The sequence below is a fragment of the Canis lupus genome, chromosome 23 (assembly GCF_048164855.1).
Source record: "Canis lupus baileyi chromosome 23, mCanLup2.hap1, whole genome shotgun sequence".
In the NCBI taxonomy this organism is placed as follows: Eukaryota; Metazoa; Chordata; class Mammalia; order Carnivora; family Canidae; genus Canis; species Canis lupus.
Window position 1 is genome coordinate 28,661,543 of NC_132860.1, and position 14,783 is coordinate 28,676,325.

General features: G+C 52.8%; 1 protein-coding gene and 1 long non-coding RNA gene across 4 annotated transcripts in view; one reads left to right on the forward strand and one right to left on the reverse strand.

Moving 5' to 3' along the window:
* GDPD5 (glycerophosphodiester phosphodiesterase domain containing 5) overlaps positions 1 to 3,854 on the reverse strand; it is an 86,266-nt gene extending 82,412 nt beyond the window's left edge. For 2 of the 3 annotated variants that reach the window (XM_072794663.1, XM_072794661.1), the window contains exon 1: positions 3,132 to 3,852. The gene's annotated coding sequence lies outside the window, so the exon portion shown is untranslated. Of the gene's footprint in view, positions 1 to 3,131 lie in introns of all 3 variants that reach the window. The other variant, XM_072794662.1, reaches the window with a different exon arrangement.
* A 933-nt stretch (positions 3,855 to 4,787) lies between these two features.
* LOC140615570 (uncharacterized) lies at positions 4,788 to 9,375 on the forward strand. The gene is made up of 3 exons (XR_012016082.1): positions 4,788 to 5,325; positions 7,442 to 7,615; positions 9,032 to 9,375. It is a non-coding gene; the product is annotated as an uncharacterized lncRNA (long non-coding RNA).
* Positions 9,376 to 14,783: the final 5,408 nt, after the last annotated feature.

Here is a 14,783-nt window from a genome sequence, read left to right on the forward strand (position 1 = left end):
CCACAAACCCCAGTATTACTACCCCAGAGATCCCCCTGCCTCTCTTACTACACCATCTCATCTGTCCAGCTACTAGTCCACCCCATGTTCACAATGAGGCACCCCTTCACCAAGTACCCATTGTGCCATGTGCTTTACATACATGACCCACAGCTACACTTATTTTACAGAGGAGGAAACAGAGGTCTTGCTCACCATCTCACAGTAAGTAGCACAGTCAGGATTCAATCTTGAACTGACGTCAGGACCCCCTACTCTCTATAGCAAATTGCCTTTCATCCCAGCCGGATGCTTTCCTCCTTGATGAAGCTTTCTGGGTTATTCCAGTCCTCAATGGCCTCTCCCTGCCGGCTCCCACTGCCCATTTGGAATCAGAGGTCCGCAGCTTGATCCTCACTCATCTAGCTTGGTTTCAACCATTTCCTGTGGGTCTACCTTGCCCCCACCTCCAACAGGAAAAGAGCCAGTGTTGATGACAGGTCCCTTTTTTCCTGACCTGTTCCCCTCCCCCCACATCCAAGATTTCTTATAGCACTTATAAGAACCACCCACTTGCTCTGGGGGGGGTGGGAGGTCAGAAGCCCAGCTGAGCACAGAGCAATTTCCCTGAGACTGCCTTCTTGCTCCCCTAGTGAGGGGAACCATAAATTATTCACCGCACCTTTGTGGCTGGGGAGGCCAGACAATGGGCCAGAGGGAATGAACACCAGCTCCCCCCAACCCCAGAAGCCAACAGCCCTGGGGTAAGAGGGTCAGAAGCTACAGTACTTTGCCAGGGTCCCCAAACAGATTCTAGAAGGCTGTGAAACAGGGAAGCAGCCAGGGGAACATGACCCATTCAAGAGTCCCAGCTGGGCAAACCCAAGTCTGTGAGCCTGCAATAGAGCCTTCTAATCTAAGGCAAGCCTGAGAATTTCCTGGTCAAAATTCAAGCTTCCTTTCTTTATAGGGAAGGAAATAAGTATTTGGCAAAGCAATATATATTTATATCTCATTTCATCCTCATAACAACCTTATAAAGGAGAAATTCTGATTCACAGAGGAGTCGGGGCTCTGAGGAGTGAAGTGCTCAGCCCAGTGCCACATGGCGAGTGGGAGGCAGAGCGGTTCCACGTCCGCCTGGTCTGACTTAGCGCTGTCTGGGCTGTTTAGCCCACCCAATTGGGACCTAGTCGCCCCACTGTCTTTTCCATCTGGGTAACTTCCAGAGCACCTGGCGTGAGTCGACACCCAGTTCCTGAAGCAAACTCAAAGGCCCTGGGCAAGTGGCTTCATCGCTCCAAGCCTCAGTATCCCACACGTGGTAGCCATTGGTAACAAGCTCAGTCTTAGCAAACACGGAAATCTCCTGAGCACTTGACAGTTTGCCAGGTGTGATGGCCCCATTATCTATCTGAGCAGGTAAGACAGAGCGAGCCTGTCCCTACCCCATTTTACAAGTGAGGCTTGGAGCCACGGGTGCATCTGAGAGGTCCCAGGTGCCTCCCCCACCCCCATTCTGCCTCACTCTAGGTTCTTTTCTACCATTTCTGTGATCATGAAATGAGATCACAGGTGTGAAATCATCTTACCAAAGAGGAGCTTTGTTTAGATGCAGGGATTATTATGAGAATCTGAATCCTCACCAATGGGTGTTGGGGGGGAATCCCAAGCCCCTCAGGTACCTCTCTCTTCTGGTGCCCCCCCAACCCCTCCAGCCCTGGGGACTGAGCTTCAGCCTTCAGCTGATCTCTCTACCCTACCCTCCTCCACCTCCCAGGGGCTTTCCAAGGTGGTTTCCCCTTGACTCCAGGAAGCTGGGCATGGCAGGGGTTAACTAGTCACAGCCAAGGCCACAGGACCTCAGACCAAGGCCACATCCCCTCCCCCCCTCAGAACAAGAACCCAGAGTTCATGCCAACCTATCTTTCACAACACCCCTCTTTTGCACGGCCCCAGGGGGGCAACAGAAGGAGCCCCTGCCTGTGAATCCAGACACCTGGCACTGTGCCCCCAGTTCTGACAGCCCCAGCTGTAAGACCTTGAGCAAGCCCCTCCCCTCCTAGGCCAGAGGTGTCTGGCAGGTTCCTCCGCCCAGGAGAAGCTGAGGCTGGACCTTCAGTCTGGGCCAAAGGCAACGAGGCTGTGGGCCTGTCTCGAGCCCCAGCAACAATCACACAGACTATCAAAGCAGCCTCATAAGTGGTCACCCTGACCTCACATAAGGGGTGGGAAAGCCCCAGCCACCCACCCCAAAGATGCTAACCGGGAGTGGACACCTTGAAGGATGTTTGGGAAGGTTTTCTAAAGTGTACTTTCTGCCTCAACCGCTCACTTACTTCAGGCCCTAGGATAAGTGGCACCCCCGCCCCCACTCCCAGCCTCCAGTGTCCCATTAATAATGTGAAGGATGGGTAGCTGGTGAGTGCTGAGAAGCTTCACCTCCCCAGCTCTGATGGACTCTGACTTGGGGACCGCTAGAGTGAGTTTTCTCAACAAGTAAGCAGCATCTCAGGATGCCACGGTGTCTTAGGGACCCTAAGTGTGGCACACAGGGGCAAGGAGTCCCTGCTCCCTGGTGCGGGGTCCACAAGGAGGGAAGCTTCCCACCTCTGCCCTCACTCTGGGTCACCTTTCCTGGGACGTGACTTGGCCATGGAGTGGGAGGGAAAGAGATCCTCCCCTGCCTCAGGATCAGCTCTCGGATGCCCCGGTGGCCCCACCTTGACCCCTCCCCGTCGCCTCCAGCCTGGCGGCTATCCACTTCCTTTCTCTCTCGGTTCTCTGCTCCTTTCCCTCTCCCCCCCCCCCAACCCTCCTACCCTCCCCAGCCCCAGAGTGAAGAGCGCAGGGTCCGTCAACCCCGCTGAGCCCCAGCCTCCCCGCCTGCAGGAGCCCCTGCGGAGCACGACACCTTTCCATCCCACGGAGTATAGTGAGCGGCAGATGAGGGACCATTTGCGCAAGGGTGGGGCGCGGACCCGCACACAATGGGCGCTCAATAAGTGCGCGTTTTCTCCCTTCCCCCGCCTCCCCGCGCCCTCTCCCAGCCGGCCCCAGCCCCGGCTGGTGACCGGATCGCCCGCGCCTGGCCCGGCGCTGCCCGGCTGGGGTCGAAGGCCGCCCTGGCCCGGCATCCGGGGCCCTCTCACCTGCAGCTCTCGGCTCTCGCCGGCCGCCGGGCCAGCGGGGACCCCGGGCTCCCTTCTTCGGGGCGAGCGCCGAGCCCCTCGCCGGGGCGGCGGAAAGGCGGCAGCTCGGGCTCGCAGCACAGCTCGGTCCGGCGCAGCCCGCCCGCCCGGCCCGCCTGCGACTCCTCGCGGGCTCTGGACCCGGGCCGGGGCTCCCTGGGCGTCCGCTCGGTCCCAAGTCCGCAGCTCCGGGGCCAAGGCAGCTGCAGGGTCGGTCTCGGGAGCCGAGGCTGAGGGCTTCTGCGCCCCCTCGAGCTCAGCCGGGGGCGGGGGGCACCTGCCCTACCCGGTCTCGGGCGGGGGCTCCGCTCTCACTACAGAAAGGCTAGGAACGCGCCCGCAGCCGTGGACCGTAGGCTGGGCCGGGAGCGTCCCGCGCGGCTGCTCGGGGTCAGGTCGGGGGCTCGGGCGTCCGGGCCACGTTCCCGGGAGCGTCCCGGCGCAGAGCCCCCGGCTGGGGCAGGCGGGGCAGGCGGGGCAGGCGGGGCAGGGCGCCGGCGAGGACGCTCGCAGCCGCGGCGGGGAAGACTTCCCAGCTCCGGACTCGGCTCGCTCCGCACAAAGGGGCGGACTTCGGCGCGGCGGCGGGCTCCGGAGCTCCGGGCCGCGGCTCCACTTCCTCCTCTTCCCCCGGCTCGCCCGCGGCTCGCTCAGCCCCGCGCGGGTGCCGCCGCCGCCGCCGCCTCCGCCGCTGTCATCCCCGCCGCCCACCCCCACCGGAGCTGCAGCCGCTGCCGGAGCCGAGCCCAGCCGAGGCAGCGCCGCCCAGCGCCGGAGCGCCAGCCCCGCGGGGCCCCGGCCGAGGGGGCGGAGTCCGCCGAGGCCCCGCCCCGCCCGCCCCGCCCCGCCCCGGGCAGGGGGCGGGCACGCCCGGAGCCCCGCCTCCCGCCTCCCGCCTCCCGCCTCCCGCCTCCCGCCCCGCGCGGCCGGGCCGCAGGAGCCAATGGGAGGCTGAGGCCAGAGCGGCCCGGCGGACCCGGGGCCCTGCCGGGGAGGACAATGGAGGGGTGCGGGCTGCTAGAGTGCGGCGGGGTCCGCGGTCCCCGGGGCCCCACCCCGGGTGGAGGGAGAGGTGGTGACGACCGGTCCGTGTGGGGTGCGAGCGAGGGGGCCGCCGAGGGGTGGGAGCGGGGAGTCCGGGGGGAGGGACGGGGCTTGGGGTAGGAAGAGGAGCAGGGTGGAGGTGAGGGGCTTACGGGGCGGGGCAGCCTCCCAGGGGCCGGGGGCTCCCCGGGCGGTGGGGCTCCGCCCTCGCTCGCCTGCTCTTCGCCCCTCCCCAGTTTCTAGGGCTCAGGGCGCGGAGGTGAACGCTGGAAGCTGTGAAATCCTCAGATTTCAGGAAGCAGTGAAAAACAAGTTTTTGAAAAAAAAGAACGGATCTTTCTCCTTTCTTTTCTCTCTTTTCTTTCTCTTCTTTTCTTTCAGAGCAGATCATTCTTCAGCATTTCCCGCGGGAAGGAGAGTCGTCAGTTTTAGGAAGACTAAGTCAAAAGCAGCGTGTGAGGCTAACTCACGCAGTCAGACACACACTCTCCTTGAGTAATGACGGATCTGCGGTCTGCTCCAGGCCCCCCCCCCCGCCCTCCCCCCGCGCCTTGGGGCTGGAGCTGTGTTTGATTATCTCCCAGAGTCCCCAGCCGGCTGCAGAGGGCAGGGCACAGGGCAGGGCACAGGGCAGGCGTTGGAGGGTTTTGATGTATGAATGAATGAGTGTTGACGTGCTCCTGGGTTCATGTGAAAGCCACTAATTGGTCTGGGGAGCAAAGGAACGGAGGCTGCACAATAGAGCTTTTCTGTAAGCCTCACAGCACCTTACACAGTAGGTACCCCATTTCACTGATGAGGACACCCAAGCCCAAACAGGCCAAGCGATGTTCCCAAGACCATACCTGGCATTCTATTCACTCATCACTATCACTTACTAGGGCAGAGCTGTGTGGCTTTGACTGGGTTACTTGACCTTTCTGATCCTCTAATTCCCCATCTGTAAAAGAGATACAAAGATGTGCTGCTACTTGGTATGGACTGGGCTGGCACCAGACTTCACACGATGGACAGAAGGGTGTTCCTAGCAGAAGAGACTGCATATGCAAAGGCATGGAGTCTGAAAGAAGACCTCTGGGGACCCCTGGCCTATCCTGGAGGATTAGGAGAGGTAACAGGCAGGCTCAGGCCAGAAGTAGCGGTTAGCTAGGTTAGGAGGGAACCTCAGGGAATAGACAGTGCTCTGGGCAGAGAGGCCAACCTGCGCAAAACCCTGGAGGTGAGGGAGAGTGTTTCTTTGTTGAAGAATCCAGACAAGTTCAGGGTAGCTAGAACTCCCAGGGAAGGAACAGCAGAACTGATGGGAAGAGAAGAGTGTGGTCGGGCCAGACAGAACGGAGTTCAGACTTTATTCCAAGGGTCAAGGACTGTTGGGGTCTTGCTCAGGATCCCAAACCCAGCAGGATTATTCTGAGGCCCCAGTCTGGACTCACTGGCTGTCAGACGGGTGCCCTGGAAGTTTTTCAGCCAGGCATATTGGGAGGCACTTTGTAGGGAAACCAGGTAGTATGAAAGCATGTAGAGCCCATGGGAGGGCTATGGGGGCCTCACAGTGAAGCATTGGAGTCCTCAATGAGGTCTGGACCCAGAGACCCTGCCTCACCCCCTTTTGGGTTGTGCATCAGCCTGACAGTCTGGTTGGAAGAACAAGGAAGAGGGTGAGCTGGAGGTTGTAGTCCAGACTGGTGGGAGAGGGCACCCTCTCTTAGCCAAATCCAGGGCTTGGGTGTGGAGGTGGGCCTTGGGAAGCTCACACTGGTGGCTGTGGCAGGAGGACTGGGAAGAGTCTATTTTGCTAAGAAACCTTTGACTGCTCCCTCCACTCAAAACCTTCTGTGGCTCCCAGTTGCTAGCGTGATCAAGTCCTAAATCCCTAGTCTGGTGTTCCAGGCCTTCCATTATTGCTCTCTGCCAACCTCACCGGCCTCCTCTCCCAATCACTTCCCTCTCCCCTGTACCAAACTTCTCGCAGCTCTATCCACAAGCAGGGTGCAGTCTGTCCCATCCATGGGGTTGCTCTTTCTGTTCTCCTTGCCTGGGACCCCATGTTTCCTTTCCCTCCTGAGTAATTTCTATTCCCTGCTGGATGGAGAGAAGAAATGTTGAAGCAAATGCCCATCTGTCCTCTTTACTGCTGTATCCTTAGAGCCTAGCTCAGAGCCTGCCATGTGGAAGGTGCCCAGGAAGTAACTGCTGAATCAGTGCTCCATTTCTCAAATCAAGTGTCTCCTCACTGAGAAGCCTTCCTGGACTCCCCCAGTAGTCTGCCTTGGGTCTTTGAGATGTTGGCCTGAAGGTGCTGTAATTATGTATTTCGAGTCTAGTTGGCCCCACTGGGCTGGGAGCACCTCCATGACAATGCGCCCCCACCCACCCACACCCAGCAGAGGAGCAGGCCCCTCTAAGACCTCAACACTGGGCAATGAATAAGGCTCTCAGAGCACAGTTCTCTGGCCGCCCCTGCTGGGAGAGCTTCCTAGGCGGGTCAGATGAGTAGAATGCCAGAATGAAAAGGAGGCTTTCAGAACAGCCCCTCCATCAACCCTGGGGCCCAGGAGAAGAGTGCCCAAGGTCACCATGAGGTGACTGGTAAACAGTTCTCAGACACCCACATTCGCCCTCTGGCTACTCTCCCAGGAAGAGAAAGTCTCCTGACCTGGGAATATCAGACCTTTTTGCCACCAGAGAGTTCCACAAAGCATGACAGATTCATGGTCATGGCAGTTTGTCTGGGAGGGTGATTGAGGGCTCAGAGGCAGGTTCTGAACCAGGGTGTCTTTGACCAAAGAGGCTAACCTCATCAGGTCAGGTCAGCCTCGTGCCTTGGCACTCCCTGAGCCTCCCATCCTCCTTATATCCTTCTGACCCCAGGAGGCTTAACAGTGAAGCCACTGCAGCCACAGCTCTGTTGCACAGCTCCTTTGTAGTCAACTTCATTGCAAATAACTATTTGCTTTTATGCCTATATTTATAGCAGGAATCTTGCATTCTTTTTCTTAAACAGGGCCACCAAATTGTATGACTTCACACCCATGAGATTTGCTTCCAACAAATCCTTACGGTGCACCCATTATATGCAGGCACTGTGCTAGGTGCTGGTGAGGGCAGGGTGGGGGGAACATCATGGAGCATTAGGCAGATGCTGCTCCATCCTTTTGCTGGTGGGGCTGGGAGGCTCAGCTGAACTCACAATACATGCTGCTTTCCTGCCTCTCTGCCTCTGCCAGCGTGGAATCCTCTGCCAGCCTTGGAATTTCCTCCATCTTCCAAGGACCCTCTGAGAAGCCTGCCTGACTCCCCTAGTGGGAAGCACAGCATCGTCCACGGAAGCAGGTGACGCCAGGTACTGGGGCAAGAAGTGCATCCGAACCCTGACTGGCCTTAAAGGATGGTGGGACTAGGTAAGTGTGTGTTGAATGGGATGTGGACAGGAAGGTGGTAACAAAGTCACTTACACAGAGTGGAGGCAATGCAGGATGTAGGGCACTTGGGATGTGAAGCTTGGGCTGGCCCAGTCACCTCCACTCTCTCTGCCTCAGTGTCCCCGTGAGTGAAATGGAGATGAAAATGGTGACCCCTCAAAGGCCATGAGGACTAAAGTGCTCAGTCAGCGAGGCCCAAGGTAGCATGGTGTGTGTGGAGGAGGCCACATCTGTCCCCATAGTACCGAGGGGGAAAGGTCAAGAGAGCCCATGGCAGGAGAGGTACGCAGGAGGACCTGTCCCTCCGGTCTTTGTCATAGTTTGACTTCTGTTCTGCGAGCAGAGAGGCGTGTTGGGAGGGTCTAAGCAGGAGACAGTGTCAGTTTGGCTTCTCAGAGCTCACCCTGATCGCCCTTGGGAGAAGACAGAGGCAGGAAGAGCAGCTGGGGCCTCTTCTGAGAGTCTGGATGACAGGGAGAGATGAGGCTGTGAGTCTGGGCCCCAGGGGTGGTTGTGGGCGGGTCAAGAACATTTAGAGGGAAAGAGACAAGCTACTGATTGTATGTGGGATAAGGGAGGTAGAGAATTGGAGGGGTCTGGGCCTGCTTTGGGGTAAGAGGGGACCAGCCCCAGGGAGGGAATGTGGTTCACAAGGATGCAGCAGAAAACCCCACAGGGGATGGAGCCCAGGAAAGTCAGAGAAAAACTGGTCAGAGAAGGGGAGAAGGGGGCAGGCCAAGAGCATCAGGCCTGAATCATTGGAGTCAACAGCTGGGGACTGAGGGTGGTTCCCCAGGGGGAGGGGGAGGCAGGAGCAGGGGTGCACATGGACACCGTGTAGGTAACCTCTTCCGGGTCCTTGGGTGGCAGCTGGGGCAGGAGGCAGAATTGGAGGCTTTGGGGTTTTGTTTTTGAAGCAGGACCTAAAGCCCAAAGCCACGTGAAGGAGAGGAGGTAGCAGGGTGCTAGAGACAAGGCACTGAGCAGAGACTGGGGAGAGACAGCACCCGCTTGGCGGGGCGGGGTAGGGGGACTCCTGTGGGGCCAGGGCATGTGAAGAAGATCAGGCCTGAAGGCCTCAGTGAAGCAGGAGCCAGAAGAGTCTGCCCTGCAGGGAGAGGGCCTGGTGGAGTGGGGGCCCCAGGCAGGAAGCTGGGAGGTGCAGCTGGCAAGTGGAAGGGAGACAGAGGTGAGAGCCATAAATCTGTGCTGGCCTCTTGCATATGGTGGAGGGATTGGGGATGGCTCCGGGAAATGTCTCTGTCAAGTAAATACAGATTTATCCCTGGCCTGCTTCGCATTCTGCTGGATCCTTAGCCCCAGTCTTGAAAGGATGGGGTTGCTTCAGGGTCTTCTCTGACCCCAGATCCTGTGGGCTGCCTCCTTCCCCATCAGGCCTTGCCACGGGTCAGTGGGAATAGCAGTGATCATTAAGACTTTACCAGCACCTCCGGATGCTCACAAGAGGGCAGATCTTGGCTCCACCATTGTCAGTCGCATTACTCACTGGCCCATGAACTCCACGTTGGATTTCTTCTGTGTCTTCAGCAGCACACTGGGCGGGTCACACCCAAGAAGTGCCTGAAAGCTTTAAAGAAAGGCAAGGGGAATCACTTGATTTGACTGCCTCTGCTGCCCCCTGCTGCAGAATAATAGTTTGAAGCGCTAACATGGGAGCTCCCCCTCTCAATCTTGGGGATCTCAGGGCACTGTTTCACACCTAAAAGTTATTGAGGACTCCACAGAACATCTGTTTATATGGTTGATATTGGTATTTTTAGTATTATAAATTAAAACATACACTTAAAAATATTTATGTAATTAACAATCTGATTGAATTTTAACATATTTTTATGAAAAATATATTTTCCTAAACCAAAAATTAGTGAGAAGAGTGGCATTGTTTCATAGGTTTAAAAATATCTTTGATGCTTGTATTAATAGAAGACAGCTGGATTCTCCTGTTTCTGCGTTCAATTGGACACAATATGTTGTTTCGTTTGAAGCTCACAAAGAAAAGCTTAGGAAGAAAATACAGGCGGGGCGCCTGGGTGGGTCTGCCTTTGGCTCAGGTCATGATCCCAGGGTCTTCAGATGGAGCCCTGCATTGGGCAGAGAGCCTGCTTCTCCATCTCCCTCTGCCTCTTCTGCTCCAACTCTCTCTCTCAAATAAATAAATAAAATCTTAAAAAAAATAAAGTACAGGCTTATACGGATACATAATTAGAAAAGAACGTATCTTTTGGTCTGTTTCGCATTTTTTTAAAGATTTTATTTATTTATTCATGAGAGATACACAGAGAGAGAAAGAGAGGCAAAGACACAGGCAGAGGGAGAAGCAGGCCCCATGTGTGGAGCCTGATGTGGGACTCGATCCCCGGTCTCCAGGATCACGCCCCAGGCCGAAGTCTGTGCTAAACCACTAAGCCGCCGCCCCCCCCTCCGGCAGCCCCCGCATTTTTTTTTTTTTTTAGGTGAGCTCTCCACCCAAGATCAAGAGTTGCATGCTGAGCCAGCCAGATGCCCTTCTTTTGCACTTTGAACGTATCTTTTATCCATGTATGATTTTTTAAAGATTATTTACTTATTTGACAGAGAGAGAGCGTGTGCGTGTGTGTGCGCGTGCGCGCGCGTGCACACGTGCGTGCACACGTGCGTGCATGCATGCACAAGCAGGGGAAGCAGGAAAAGGAGAAGCAGGCTCTCCACCAAGCAGGGAGCCCGATGCAGGCCTCCATCCTGGGACCCTAGGATCATGACCTGAGCCAAAGCAGACGCTTAACCTGCTGAGCCACCCAGGCGCCCCCCAACCTGTGCATGATTTTGTAAGAGCATGCATTGGCTGTGAGGGCAAAAAATAGTTCGCCAAGTTATCTTTTAAATGCTGATAAATTTCAGCACATAAAATTAAAAAATCAAATTCAAAATATTCCTACAGATCTCATCAGAAAAATCTTTAAGTATTGAGAAGCTGTCAAGCTTACAATGGTGAACACAAGTTTTCCAAAATTCTAATTTTCACTTGCAAGCTTGAACTTTATCCTTAGCAGTAGGTACTGTCAGTCTATCTTGAAATGACAGGCTCAATTATTCATTTTTGAGAAAATGCCTGCCAGATACTTAAGTCTGCATAACCATAATTTGCCTGTCAGTTTTTCTTTAAAGGAAAAAAAAAGGTGTTCCATGAAAAAAGTGGCTAGTTTCACTCACAATTCAAACAATTGCACAAATGCTTTTTCCGGAGACAACCATGATGCTCCTGTCTACAGCAGAAGTGCTTTATGATACTTCTCATTTTGTCATGCAGAATATCAAAAAGGTGTATAATCAAGGATCAGTATATAATGAATACATTTTCTTGTTTCTTGTTTTTTAAGATTTTATTTATTTATTCATGAGAGAGACAGGGAGAGGCAGAGACATAGGCAGAGGGAGAAGCAGGTTCCCTGCGGGGAGCCTGATGCAGGACTTGATCCCAGGACCCCAGGATCACAACCTGAGCTGAAGGCAGATGCTAAACCACTGAGCCACCCACACACACCCCAATTTACGTTTCATCAATAAAATAATTTTATTGCTTTCTTGAGTGATGCTGGCAGTGTTTTACTGTGAGGGCATGGCAGCAAAGAATCTGACCGTTTCTAGGACAGTTTGTAGCTCTGATGGGTGTGGAGGCACCAGTGGTTACACCACCATCGTTTTTCCCCATTTGTGAGACATCACATTAGTGAAAAAGGCAAAGGACACCTTAGTATCGTTATGAGGGGAGTCTGGCCCTGAAAGGGTCTAGAGTCTGCTCTGGAATGTGTTTTGTATACTAGGCAATGGTCCAGGCATTTTATTCTTTTTTAAAAAAATTGTAGGGGCACCTGGGTGGCTCAGCGGTTGAGCATCTGCCTTCGGCTCAGGTCATGATCCCAGGGTGCTAGGATCAAGTCCCACAGCAGGCTCTCCCCACAGGGAGCCTGCTTCTCCCTCTGCCTGTGTCTCTACCTCTCTCTGTGTGACTCTCATGAATAAATAAATAAAATCTTTTTTAAAAATTGTGGGAAAATAGACAACATAAAATTTATGTTTTCACTGTTTGTAACTGTCAAGTTCAGTAGCATAAAGTCCATTCATATTGTTGTGCAACCATCACCACCATCCAGTCTCTAGAATTTTTCTCATTTTATAAACCTGAAAGTTGGTCCCCATAAAACAATGACTCCCTATTCCCTTATCCCTCCAGCCCCTGGAAACCACCATTCTACTTTCTGTCTCTGTGAATTTCACTACTTTAGTTTATCTCATTGAGTCATACAGACTTACTCACTTAGCATGATGTCTTCAAGGCTCATCCACGTTGGAGCATATGTCAGAATTTCCCTCCTTTTGAAGGCTGAATAATGTTCCATTGTATGTAATGTCACATTTTTTTCTCCATTCATCCTTGTTGGACAGCCGGGTTGCTTCTACCTTTTGGCTGCTGTGCATAATGCTACTATGAACCTGGGTACAGAAGTATCCATCAGAATCTCTGCTTTCAATTCTGTTGGGTATATACCCATAAGTGGAATTGCTGGATTACGTAGTACTATTTTTAATTTTTTAATTAAAATTTTAAATATTAAATATTTTTAAGTATTAAATTCTGCTCTCCACAGTGGCTGCAACATTTTCTATCCCCACCAACAGTGCACAAGGGTTCTAGTTTCCCCACATCCTCTCCAACACTTGTTTTTTTATGTTTTTTGATAATTGCCAGCCCAATGGGTTTGAAGTATTATCTCATGGTTTTGATTTGCAATTGCCTAATGATTAGTGATGTTAAGCATCTTTTCATGTGCTTATCAGTCATCCATATATCTTCTCTGAAGACACATCTATTCAAGTCCTTTGTCCATTTTTTTTTTAAGATTTTATTTATTCATGAGAGAAAGAGAGAGGCAGAGACATAGGCAGAGGGAGAAGCAGGCTCCACACAGGGGAGCCTGATGCAGGATTTGATCCCAGGACTCCAGGATCACGCCCTGGGCTGAAGGTGGTGCTAAACCGCTGAGCCACCCGGGCTGCCCTCCATTTTTGAATCAGGTGGTTTTTTTGTTGTTGACAAACATTTTGCTCTTAAACCTTACAACAACCCTATGGGGTTGTTGCTTACACTGTCATTCCTATTTTCACTTACAGATAAGGAAACCTGACATGGTAGCATGCCCACAGTCACACAGCTAGGAAAGGGTAAATCCAGGGTTAAAATAGTCTGGTGTTCTTTTTCACTATGTTATGTGCCCAAGAACAGAGGGGCATTCTTAATGTCCAAGAGCAGCAGGGGTGCAGGAGAAAAAGGAGAGTAACTCAGATGACCTCCTATCTGGTGTCATATGCTAAGAGGTGATCATGGGTGCTGTTCCTCAGGGTAGAAAATTAGAAATACCCCAACCAGCCAACACCACAGGAAAGGTGATACTGTGGCTTCCTATAATGACCCAATTCAAGGAAACTTTGCTGAGCACCCAGACCATGCCAGACCTGAGGCTGGTACTAGAACATGCAGAATGGAACCAGACCCCATCTTCCGCTCTGGAGGAGTATCTAGTTTAGTGGGGGGAAACAGATGTGCCACATCTTAAGAGTAACTTTACCAAAGAAAATTTCATAAACTCAAAATGCCACCTACTGCTTCCCACAGGGTTGTCTTCTGATTCAGTTTCTGTAACAGAACAAGTTTCAGCACAAAGGGGAATTCGGTGGAAGGATACAGGGGAGTTCCCCAAGCTCTAAACGCAGGGGTGCAATCAGGCCTCAGAATGAGGCAAAAACAGGGCCACCAAACAGATTAATATTAACAAATATTAATAATTAATATTATGGTCCACCAACCCAAAGAGAAACTGAGCTTTCTTTTCTTTTTAAAGATTTTATTTATTTATCCATGAGAAACACAGAGAGAGAGGCAAAGACATAGGCAGAGGGAGAAGCAGGCTCTCTTTGGGGAGCCTGATACAGGACTCAATCCCAGGACCCCAGGATCACACCCTGAGCTGAAGGCAGATGCTCAACCACTGAGCAACCCAAGTGCCCCCAGAAACTTGAGTTTACTATCTCTGTTCTAATTACAAAATTCTTGGAAAGAAGGCATTGACTGACTATGTCCTCATTCCTTACCATGGAGGTTGAGAGCAAACATGGTGGTATCTATGTTTGCCAACATGGATAGAGAGGCAGAGGCAATTCTTGGGGAAAAAAAAGGTACTTAGCAGGTCTTCTGCCCAATTTGCCCCATGCCGATCAACACACAAACGTGTCTTTTGTTCAGTCATGTTGATGTTTGTTGATAACATTTTGAACTTGTTTTACTAAACTATCCTATATATGTATAGCATTGATACAATTGACACATTGTGATTTCTAACATGGACTTTTGTGATGACTTCTCTTACCTTGGTGCATTAGTCAGCTACTGCTATGATAATGCTATGTAACAAACAGCTAAAAAATCTTGATGGCTTATAAACAATATTCCTCTGTCCTGCTCACAGTCTGCAGGTCAGCTGGGATGGCAAGGAAAGCTTCAGCTGTCTTTCAGGCTCAGGTCTGCTCATGTGCCTCTCATTCTGGGATCAGTGGCTACCCAGAGCATGCTTTCCTCAAGGTGGATGACAAAAAGTCCCAGAATGCGAGTGGATATGTGATGCCTCTTAAGACCTGGGTTCAGAACAATCACACAGTCTCTTCTGGCCACATTCCACAGGCCAAAGCAAGTCACAAGACCAAGTCAATCTCAACAGAGTGAGGAACAAGCTTCAGAGACAGACAGGGGTCATCCAAGAGGAAACCCAAGAGTCTATGGAGTCTGGGACTTAAGAGAGGGAAGGGTCCCCAAGGAGGGCCAGGCAGCAGCGTTGAACTAGCCACCCACTGGGTCTGCAGCATGGAGATTACGGCGACCTTGGAAGGACCTTGGGTGGAGTGACAGGAGTAACGCTGGTTAGGGCAGGTGGCTGGAACCAGAGGCAGGGATGCACCCCATTCCTCTGGGGGGTTCTGCTGGAAAAGAAAGGGAAGACCGTGGATAAGGAGGGAAACAGAGAGGCCTTCATAAGATAGACCTAGAAGATGCATATGCCCAAGGGAAGGTTCTAGAGGAGAGGAGAGCTGACAGTGA